Below are 10,624 nucleotides of genomic sequence, written 5' to 3' on the forward strand. Positions count from 1 at the left end.
AGAGAGGAAGGAGAGGGAGAGAGGAAGGGTGGGAGGGAGGGAGGAAGGAAGGGAGGGAGGAGAGGGAGAAGTGAGGGAGAAGAGGGAGAGAGAGAGGAAAGGGAGGAGAGGGAGAGAGAAGAGAGGCAAGAGTTAAAGGCCAGCCTGAGGCTCCCCTAGCTAAGCCTCGGTTTGTTAGCGGCACAGTTCCACTTCAGCAGGCAGCCCCTGGGGTCAGTTTGTATTTTTCCATGGTCTTACACCTTCAGGTTTGTAACTGCCTGTTTGGGGTAACCTTTATTCTTCCTTAAACTGAAGGATCTTAAACTGGGGTGAGGGAAGACATCACCATTTGAACAGTATTTGGTTTTCCCTCTGGGGCAGGGGGAGGGGAGAGTGCTTCTTAGGGACCTCAGGACTATGGTACACCCTAGGCAATCATTCGACCTCTGGCTTCAACTCCAGCCCAGAAATGGATCTTTATGGTGAAGGATAGAAGGCTAAGGCTAAGGCTATGCTCCTGGTAGTTCTTATAATAAAGTGACATCATTGTCCCCCGAGTTGGATCCCGATAGCGTCCTGTATGTAGTCAGCAGCCAGCCTAGCACCCTGGTACTAATTATCATGCTGGGCTTGTGGATGTAGCAAGCACAAAACAAAGCGGAGCATACTTTGAAAGAGCCTGCACTGCATGAACTGGGTGGCACTGTGTGAACTGGACGGCACTGTGTGAACTGGGCGGCACTGCGTGTACTGGACGTGAAGGTGCAGGCCAACCAGCCCTGCATCCTCCAAGTGGAGGCAGAGCAATCTCAAGAGTCCAGGGTCATCCTCAGCTACTTAGTGAGTTTGAGACAGCCTGGGATACGCAGTTCGGGTCCAGCAGTGACTAAGGCAGATCCTTTACAGGTTGTCCTTCAAAGAGTTCATTTGTTTCTGCTCCTTTGGTCCCACGGTTTCAGTTATAAAGAAAAGCTGCATCCAAGTGATTAAGATTTGGGGGGTGTTTATAAACCTAAAATGCCTGGTAACCTTCACATAACATCAAAATGTGTCACGTACCTCCCCACCCTCTTCTTCAGTGTTGTGTATCAGCTAGCACAAAACTTGACACATGCTATGAAGTTTAACTTGCCAAACAGTGATGTGTTTGTATAAGGAAATGCAGGAACTAGCCCCAGGGAAACTGAGGTCCATGGGGATGCCCAGGTCAAAGAGAGACATGAACTGCTCAACTGAGAACCTTCCTGTCATGATCTCATTGTCCCTCCTGTTCTTCTGTACGGAAGTCCACTATCAAAGTACCTTGATTCTCTCAAAATAGTTTTGTAGAGTGCCAAATCTTAATAAACCATTTTTCCAAGATTTATTTTGAAATATATTCAAAATATATTATTTTTAAAAATATATTTGAAAGTCGGGCAGTGGTGGCACACGCCTTTAATCCCAGCCCTTGGGAGGCAGAGGCAGGCAGATTTCTGAATTCGAGGCCAGCCTGGTCTACAGAGTGAGTTCCAGGACAGCCAGGGCTATGCAGAGAAACCCTGTCTTGAAAAAAAAAAAAAAAATATATATATATATATATATATATATGTTTGAAATATTTTCCAAAGATTTATTTATTTATTGTAAGTATACTGTAGCTGTCTTCAGACACACCAGAAGAGGGTGTCAGATCTCATTATAGATGGTTGTGAGCCACCATGTGATTGCTGGGATTTGAACTCAGGACCTCTGGAAGAGCAGTCAGTGTTCTTAACCTCTGGGCCATCTTTCTAGCCCTGAAATATTTATATTTTGAAATACATATTTATTTTGGCTGAGCAATAGTGGTACACCCCTTTAATCCCAGAACTCAGAAGTTCAAAGCCAGCCTGGTTTACAGAGTGAATTCCAGGAGAGCCAGGGCTACACAGAGAAACCCTGCTTCAAAAAAACAAAAACAAAAACAAAAACACGAAACAACAGCAAAAGGGCTTTGACTTAGGTGTGTCTGCATATGGGTGTGTGCACCTCGTCGCGTGCACACGTGAGTGTGTGTGTGTGTTTGTGTGTGTGCGTGCAGGTGTGTGCACAGGAGCATAGGTTTTGTGTGTGGTGTGTGTGTGTGTAGGTGTGTGTGTGTGTAGGTGTGTGCATAGGAGCATAGCTTGTGTGTGTGTAGGTGTGTGTACAGGAGCATAGGTTTTGTGTGTGTGTGTGTATGTGTGTGTGTGTGTATGTGTGTGTGTGTAGGTGTGTGCACAGGAGCATAGGTTTTGTGTGTGTGTAGGTGTGTGTGTGTAGGTGTGTGTGTGTATGTGTGTGTGTGTGTAGGTGTGTGTGTGTAGGTGTGTGCACAGGAGCATAGGTTTTGTGTGTGTGTATGTGTGTGTGTGTAGGTGTGTGCATAGGAGCATAGGTTTTGTGTGTGTGTGTATGTGTGTGTGTGTAGGTGTGTGCACAGGAGCATAGGTTTTGTGTGTGTGTGTATGTGTGTGTGTAGGTGTGTGTGTGTAGGTGTGTGCACAGGAGCATAGGTTTTGTGTGTGTGTGTGTATGTGTGTGTGTGTGTGTGTGTAGGTGTGTGTACAGGAGCATAGGTTTTGTGTGTGTGTGCATGTGTGTGTGTGTAGGTGTGTGTGTGTAGGTGTGTGTACAGGAGCATAGGTTTTGTGTGTGTATGTGTGTGTGTGTAGGTGTGTGTGTGTAGGTGTGTGCACAGGAGCATAGGTTTTGTGTGTGTGTGTGTAGGTGTGTGTGTGTAGGTGTGTGCACAGGAGCATAGGTTTTGTGTGTGTATGTGTGTGTGTAGGTGTGTGTGTGTAGGTGTGTGTGTGTAGGTGTGTGCACAGGAGCATAGGTTGTGTGTGTGTAGGTGTGTGTACAGGAGCATAGGTTTTGTGTGTGTGTGTATGTGTGTGTGTGTGCGTGTGTAGGTGTGTGCACAGGAGCACAGGTTCCTGAGGAAACAGAGACTTCAGATGCCCAGGAATTGTTGACAGTTGTAGGCTTCTTGCTGTGGGTGTGGGAACCGAACTCTGGAAGAGCAGCAGGTGTTCCTAACTGCTGAGCCATCTCTGCAGCCCCAAATAAACGAACCCTTGTCTCTCTAGTATTGACTGTCTCATGGTGAACAGATGCCATTTGGAAACCGTAGTCCTGTGGCCACACGGCAGCAAGGCCTAGGAGGAAGGAACTGCTAATGCACAAGGAAGCAGTATGTGGGCTGCTCCCACATTGCTGCTTTGCACAGACTCTCTGGAGACCCAGACCACTCGTTATTTTTACCATTATCCACGGGGTTCCATCATGTACCCATCTGGCCTAGAACTTGCTGTGTAGAATAAGCTGGCCTTCGATGCTCACCACTCCTCTTGCTTCCAGTTCCCATGTGCTAGGATTAGTCTAGCACCTCCAAGCCTCTTCATATCTCACTCTTGAAGACCAGCATTATTGATCCAGTCATGAATGTAGAACCCCATGACCTAATTACCTTTCACTGAGTCCCACATACTCATGACTGTACTGGCCCATGGAAGCCATGTCATGGACCATTTCCGCAGGGTGAACCTGAAGAAGGTCCAAGCCTCAACCATCCTTACTGGCTGTGATGGCTTATATATGCTTGGCCCAGGGTGTGGCCCTGTTGAAGTAGGTGTGTCACTGTGGGTGTGGGCTTTAAGACCCTCATCCTAGCTGCCTGGAAGCCAGTCTTCTGTTTGCCTTCGGAATGAGATATAGACCTCTCAGCTCCTCCTGCACCATGCCTGCCTGGATGCTGCCATGTTCCTGCCTTGATGATACTGGGCTGAACCTCTGAACCTGTAAGCCAGCCCCAATTGAGGGTTGTCCTTAAAAGAGTTGCCTTGGTCTTAGCATCTGTTTATAGCAGTAAAACCCTATCTAAGACACTGGCTGCATTACTCCACGGAAGCCATGTCATTTCCCATTTCCACAGAGTGAACCTGAGGAAGATCCAAGCCTCAGCCATCCTTACTGGCTCACATTCATCAGATGTTCACTAAGTGGAAGTTCTCAGGTCAAGGTCATAACATAATATTGTACTGCCTGACCTCTTTATGTTGGTTCTTTGTTTTGGTTTGGTTCGATTTTGGTTTCTTTAATAGTGTGTTTGTCTGTGTAGCCCTGGATCTCTGGGAACTTGCTCTGTAGATCAGGCTGGCCTTGAACTCAAAGATGATAAGCTCCTCTCTGCCTCCTGAGATGCTGGGATTAAAGGTGTGAACCACCACTCCCAAGCTCCTCTTTGAATTTCAAATACAAATATATATCATTTCAAAGAAGCTTTAGGAACCACTAAGCAACGTTCTGATTCTGGTCGTTGTGGAGACTAGTGAATCTTTCCAGGGTGTCCTTCCAAAGCCTTTGTGGGCATGCAGTATTGAGAAAGAACTAAAGTTTTCATGTCTTAAATAACTGAGAATTGGCAGGTGTTTGTTAGGCAAAGCAACCAAGAGTGCCTTGAAGACGTCTTCTAATATCCAGCCCCACCCAGACCTCCCTCTGGATGGAAGCCTCTGTGGCCTGCCATCTCTGCTTCAGGAGCTGATCTGAGCTCCAGCCTTAGGGGGTGGGCTTTGCTCAGCATAACCCAGTGACGTAATAGCAATCCCTGATTGTGATTGCTTCAGTAGTCGCAACATACCCCAAATCTGACTGAAGCAATGTAGAAATAAAAAAGGTTGCCAAATGTTTCAGTAAAGTTAAGAAAAGCAGGCTATCCATCCAGGAAAGCAGGAAGGCCGACTGCGCTCTTCAGTTCTCCCTCCTCGCCTCCAAAGCCAATCTCTCATTCTCCATAGTTGTCACCCGCTGTAGCCTCCCCCTCTCCAAGAGATTACACAGGCTCTCTCCTCTAGCCTTCCCTCACACTCCTGCTGTTACCCAGCCCCCAACTCCAGCAGGTATTCCCTGGGAATTCACCAGCCAAGCCTGACAGAGAAACAAATGAACCAGCAAAGCAGGCGGGCAAGCTCCAGCTCTTCATTCTCTTTCTTTCCTCTGATCCAAATCGAATTCTCCAAACCTATCCTCCACTCTGGAACAGACTACTTGTGGCCTCTCCTCACTCTCTGCCCCCATTCTTAGGGGACTTAAATCCTCTCCCTCCTGGGGACCCCTCAGTGTACCTCCTATCCCCATTCCCAAGTGGCAGGTCCCAATTAGAAATACATTTTACCTGAAAACCCTACTGGCCACACCGAGCAGGATCCCAGAATTCCCAAGCAGGCAACAAGCAGCCACCTCAACTTCCCAAGAAACAGAGAGGGCAACAGAAATCAAGGAGAAAACCACGAAGAACCCACCAAAGACAAGACCAGATATCAGCACCTAGAATTACAAGTTTCTAAATCTCAAGTACTTAGACAGCATCATAAAAAGACAATAACAGCCAAGACAGTATGTCTCCACTGGAACACAACAACCTAAGGCGCAGGCTGCAACAGAGCTGAAGCACAAGCTGAAGAGCCTGCAATGGCTTTTATGAGAAGGATAAAGGTCCTTAAAGAGGAAATGAACAAATTCCTTAAAGAAATCTATGAAAGCACAAAGAGTGGAAGGAAATGAATAAAATCATTCACGACCTGAAAATGGAACCAGAATCAGTAAGGGAACCACACACTGAGGGAATCTGGAAAGGAAAACCATAAGCCCCTGGATACAAACATCAGGCAAGCTTCAACAATAGAACACAAGATGAAAGAAATAGTCTCAGGTACCGAGGACACAATGAACGACATGAATACATCAGTCAAAGAAAATGTGAAATGTAAAAACTGCTGGCACAAAATATCTAAGAAATCTGGGACACTATGAAAAGATTAAACCTAAGAAAAATAGGAATCAAAGGAGGAGAAGAAACCAGGTCAAAGCACAGAAAATATTTTCAACAAATCATAGAAAAAAAAAAAATCCTAAATCCTAGCCTAAAGATGTCTATCAAGTTACGAGAAGGATAAAGAACACCAAAAAAAGCTGGAATAGAAATTTTCCTCTTGGAAAATAATAATCAAAGCATTAAATGTACAGAATAAAGAAAGAATATTAAAACATACAAGGGGCTGGGAATGCAAGTAACGTCTAACACCTGACTTCTCAGCAGAGATTCTAATAGCCAGAAGGGCCTCGACAGACATGCGCCAGATTCCAAGAGAGAACAGATGACAGCCCAGACTACTATGACCAGCAAAACTTTCAATCACAATAGACAGAAAAAAATAAGATATTCCATGACAAAACCAAATTTAAGCAATATCTATAAATCCAGCCCCACAGAATGTGATAGAAGGAAACCTAAAGAGGTTAAACACATCCAAGAAAACACAGGAAGTAAATAATCACAGACCAGCAAATCAAAAGAGGGTAAGCACATACACACACCATCACCACCACCACATAACAGAAACCAACAAACACAGCTCGTCGATATCTCTCAACACCAATGGACTCAACTTCACACGAAAAAGACAAAGACTAACAGAATGTATGCAAAAACAAAATCCATCCTTCTGCTGCATCCAAGAAACAGATCTTAACTTCAAGGATTGACACACAAGGTAAAAGGATGGGGAAAGATACTCTAAGCAAAATGGCCTAAGAGGCAAGCTGGTGTAGTCATTTCTACATCTGACAAAACAGACCTCAAACCAAAACTAGCCAGAAGAAATAGGGAAGGCACTACGCACTACTCGGTTGCAGATATTTGGTCACACTGTGAACCCTGAGATTGTATTGTTTACTGAAAAAAAAATGTTTCTAGTTGTGGTATAGCTCAGTCGTTGGCACACACCTTTAATCCCTCTGGCTGGAATAGACACACCCTTAGTAAATATTTTTAATCCCAAACAATGAAGATAAAGTTAGTTTGTAGAAGGAAGCACCAGTGTTTGAAAGTGATATCTAATTGAGTGTCAGGCAAAGTGAGGAATCAAAGAAAGATTAGACAAAATATGTTAAACTCTCATAAGAAAAGAGGAAAGGGGAGCTATCTGTGGGGCAGTGCAGAGACAGAGACTTGTACAGGTTGGAGAGAGAGAAAGAGAAAGAGAGAGGAGAGAGAGAGAGAGAGAGAGAGAGAGAGAGCTAGACAAAGGGGAAAACCAAACAAGCCAGAGAGAATGAGAAGAAGCCAGAAGACTACAAAATATTGCCAAAGTTAGTATGAAGCCAAGCAGGGCTAAAGTCAGAGGCAGAGAGAAAAGCCAGATGGAACCAGTCATGTTAGAGAGAAGCCTTGAGCCAGAACATCTGTGTTGCCCAGCCAGGGAGAGCTCATAAACAATTATAAAGCGTAAGCATATTGAGCAGCAAGTCTCAGAGCCTGAAAACATTTTAGGCCTAGATTAGATTGTAGAGGGGTGAGAAGCTTGCAGGACTAGGCCTAGTTAGCAGATAGAGGCAGTAAGCCTCCCAGACGACACTTACATCAGACAAGTAAAAGTTATGTTAACACTAATAAAAGGAAAAATCTACCAAGAGGACATTGTAATTCTTAAAAACTATGTACAAGAAAAAAAAAGTACCCAAGTTCATAAAAGAAACATAGCTGTAGCATAAATCACATATTAAACCCCATACACTGAAAGTGGGTAATCTCAGTACCACTCTTATCAATAGACAGATCATTCAGACAAAAACCAAATACTGAAGCTATTGACATTATAAATCAAATGGACCTAACCTATTTACATAACATTTCATTCCAACACAAAAGAATATACCTTCTACCAGGAGAGGAGCAGTGAGCAGGATGTAAAGTGAATAAGTAAAAAAATAAATAAATAAAAAATAAAATATAATATATATATTTTATATTTTATATATATATTTATATTTATATAAATATATTTATATAAATATATTTATATAAATATTTATATTTATATTTTTATATATATATATATATATATATATATATATATATATATACCTTCTCAGCACTTCCTGGAGCTACATACCCAGATATAAAGCAAATCTCAACAGGTACAAGAAAATTGAAATAATACTGTTTCATATCTGCCCACTTTGAATTTAAAGCTGGATTAATAGCAACAACAGAAACAGAAAGCTTACAAACTCATAAAAACTGAACAATTCACTACTGACTCACAATGGGTCAATACAGAAATTAAGCCAGGCAGTGGTGGATCTCTGAGTTCAAGGTGGTTGTTGGTCTATAGAGTGAGTTCCTGGACAGCCAAGACTACACAGAGAAAACCTGTCTTGAAACACCAAAACCAAACACCAGTACCACTCCTACCCCCCCACAAAAAAAGAAAAAGAAAAAGGAAAAAAGAAAGAAAAGATTTTCTAGAATGTTATGAATATGAATCCGCAAAATATCCAAATTTATGGGACACAATGAAGGCAGTTCTAAGACTTGAGTTCATGACACTAAGTGCCTAAATAAACCAAACCAAACCTGAGAGATGGTGTTATACTGGAAACTTAACAGCATGCCTGAGAACAAAAAGAAACCACACCCAAAAGAAATAGATGGCAAGAAATAATCAAACTCAGGGCTGAGACGGAAAAAACAGAAACAATAACCACAACAAATAATACAACAAAATCAATGAAGCAAAGAGTTAGTTATTTGATAAAATCAGTAAGATTGATAAACCTTTATTCATATTACCTAAAAGGAAAAAGAAAAATACAAGTTAACAAAATTAAAGATGAAAAGGGGGATCACAGCAGCAGATACTGAGGAAATCCAGAGCTCCAAAAGGACATACTTTAAAACTCTACCAAACTGGGAAATCTAAAAGAAATAGTTTTCTTCATACATACTACTTATCAAAGTTAAATCAAGATCAGATAAACAATTTAAATAGACCTATAACCCCTAGTGAGATAGAAGCAGTTATTAAAAATCTCCCGGAACCAAACCAAATCAAACCAAACCAAACCAGACCAAATCAAACAATGAATCAAAAATCAATGAAAAGAAAAACCTAAAAAGTGCAAGGATGGATAGTTTTAGCACAGAATTCTACCATACTTAAAAAAAAAAAAAAAGTTGGTGCCAATACTCCTCAAATTATTCCACAAAATAGAAACAGAAGAAAAACTATCCAATTCAATTTATGAGGCCAAAGTTACTCTGATACTCAAACTACACAAAGACCAAACAAAGAAAATTACAGAACAATTTTCCCTATGAAAACAGGTACAGAAATTCTCAATAAAATACTTAACAAACTGAATCCAAGAACACACTAAAAATATAAGCTACCCTGGTTAAGTAGGCTTTATCTCAGTTATTCAGGGTGGTTCAACATACAAAAATAACTGAATGTAATCCACCATATAAAACTGAAAGACAAAACCCACATGAACATCTCATTGATGCAGAGAAAAGCCTTTGACAAAAATCCAACACCCCTTCTTGATGAAAGTCCTGAAGAGAGTAGGAATAAATACATTAACATGATAAAGGCAGTTTACAGCAAGCCCATAACCAGCATTAACTTAAATGGAGAGAAACTCAAAGCAGTTCCACTAAAATTAGGAATAAGACAAGTTTGTCTAGTCTGTACTTATTCACTCTAACACTTAAGGTCTTAGCTAGAGCAATACAACAACTGAAGGAGATCAAGAGGATACAAATAGGAAAAGAAAAAAGGGAAAGCATCTTTATTTTCAGATGATGATAGTATACATGAGAGACCCTAAAAATCCCACAAAGAAACTCCTTCAGATGATAAAAACTTTCAGCAAAGTAGATGCACACAAAATTAACTCACACAATCAGTACCCCCCGCCCTCCATGTACAAAAGTAAGTAAAAGAAAGTAAGCCAGGTCGTGGTGGCGCACGCCTTTAATCCCAGCACTTGGAAGGCAGAGGCAGGTGGATTTTTTAGATCCAGGCCAGCCTGGTCTGCAGAGTGAGTTCCAGGACAGCTAGGGCTACACAGAGAAACCCTGTCTCAAAAAAACAAAACAAAACAAAACAAAACAAAAAAAAGAAAGTAAAAGATTTGTATGACAAAAATCTTTAAGACATTTAAGAAAGAAATTGAGGAAAATGCCATAAGATGAAAAGATGGATTGGTAGAAATAACATAATAAAATGCCCATCCTACCTGAAGCAATCTACAGACTCAATGCGATCTTCATCAAATTCCTTGTCAGACCTTGAAAAGAAAATTATCAGTTTCATATGGAAACACAAAAACACAGTATAGCTAAAACAATTCTAAATAATAAAAGAACTGTTGAAAATATCACTTTTCCTGACCTCAAATTATACCATAGAGCTATAGCAATAAAAACAGCATGCTATTGGTATAAAAACAGATGCTTTGACCAATGGGACCAAAGTGAAGACCCAGATATAAATCTATGCACTTATTGTGATGGCTTGAATAGATATGGCTCCCATAGACTCATGTGTTAGAATGCTTGGCCCATTAAAATATGGCACGATTAGGAGGTGTGGCTTTATTAGATCTTGTTGGAGGAAGTGCATCACTGTGGATGTAGGCTTTGAGGTCTCATATGCTCAAGCTAAACCCAGTGTGACACACAGTCTCCTTCTGCTTTCTATGGATCAAGATATAGAATTCTTACATCCTTAGTCATCAGGGAAATGCAAATCAAAACAACTCTGAGATTCCACCTCACACCAGTCAGATT

The 10,624-nt window shown here is 41.6% G+C and overlaps 1 protein-coding gene across 5 annotated transcripts in view; it reads right to left on the minus strand.

Annotated features, from left to right (window-relative positions):
• Positions 1–10,624, minus strand: part of LOC116099715 (ubiquitin-conjugating enzyme E2 Q2-like) — a 121,121-nt gene that overhangs the window by 69,315 nt on the left and 41,182 nt on the right. For 2 of the 5 annotated variants that reach the window (XM_031383679.1, XM_031383680.1), the window contains exon 3: positions 10,072–10,122. The exons of the other annotated variants lie outside the window; for them this stretch is intronic. The gene's annotated coding sequence lies outside the window, so the exon portion shown is untranslated. The remainder of the gene's footprint in view (positions 1–10,071; positions 10,123–10,624) is intronic. 5 annotated transcript variants of the gene reach the window in all.

The sequence above is a fragment of the Mastomys coucha genome, unplaced genomic scaffold (assembly GCF_008632895.1).
Source record: "Mastomys coucha isolate ucsf_1 unplaced genomic scaffold, UCSF_Mcou_1 pScaffold20, whole genome shotgun sequence".
Classification (NCBI taxonomy): domain Eukaryota; kingdom Metazoa; phylum Chordata; class Mammalia; order Rodentia; family Muridae; genus Mastomys; species Mastomys coucha.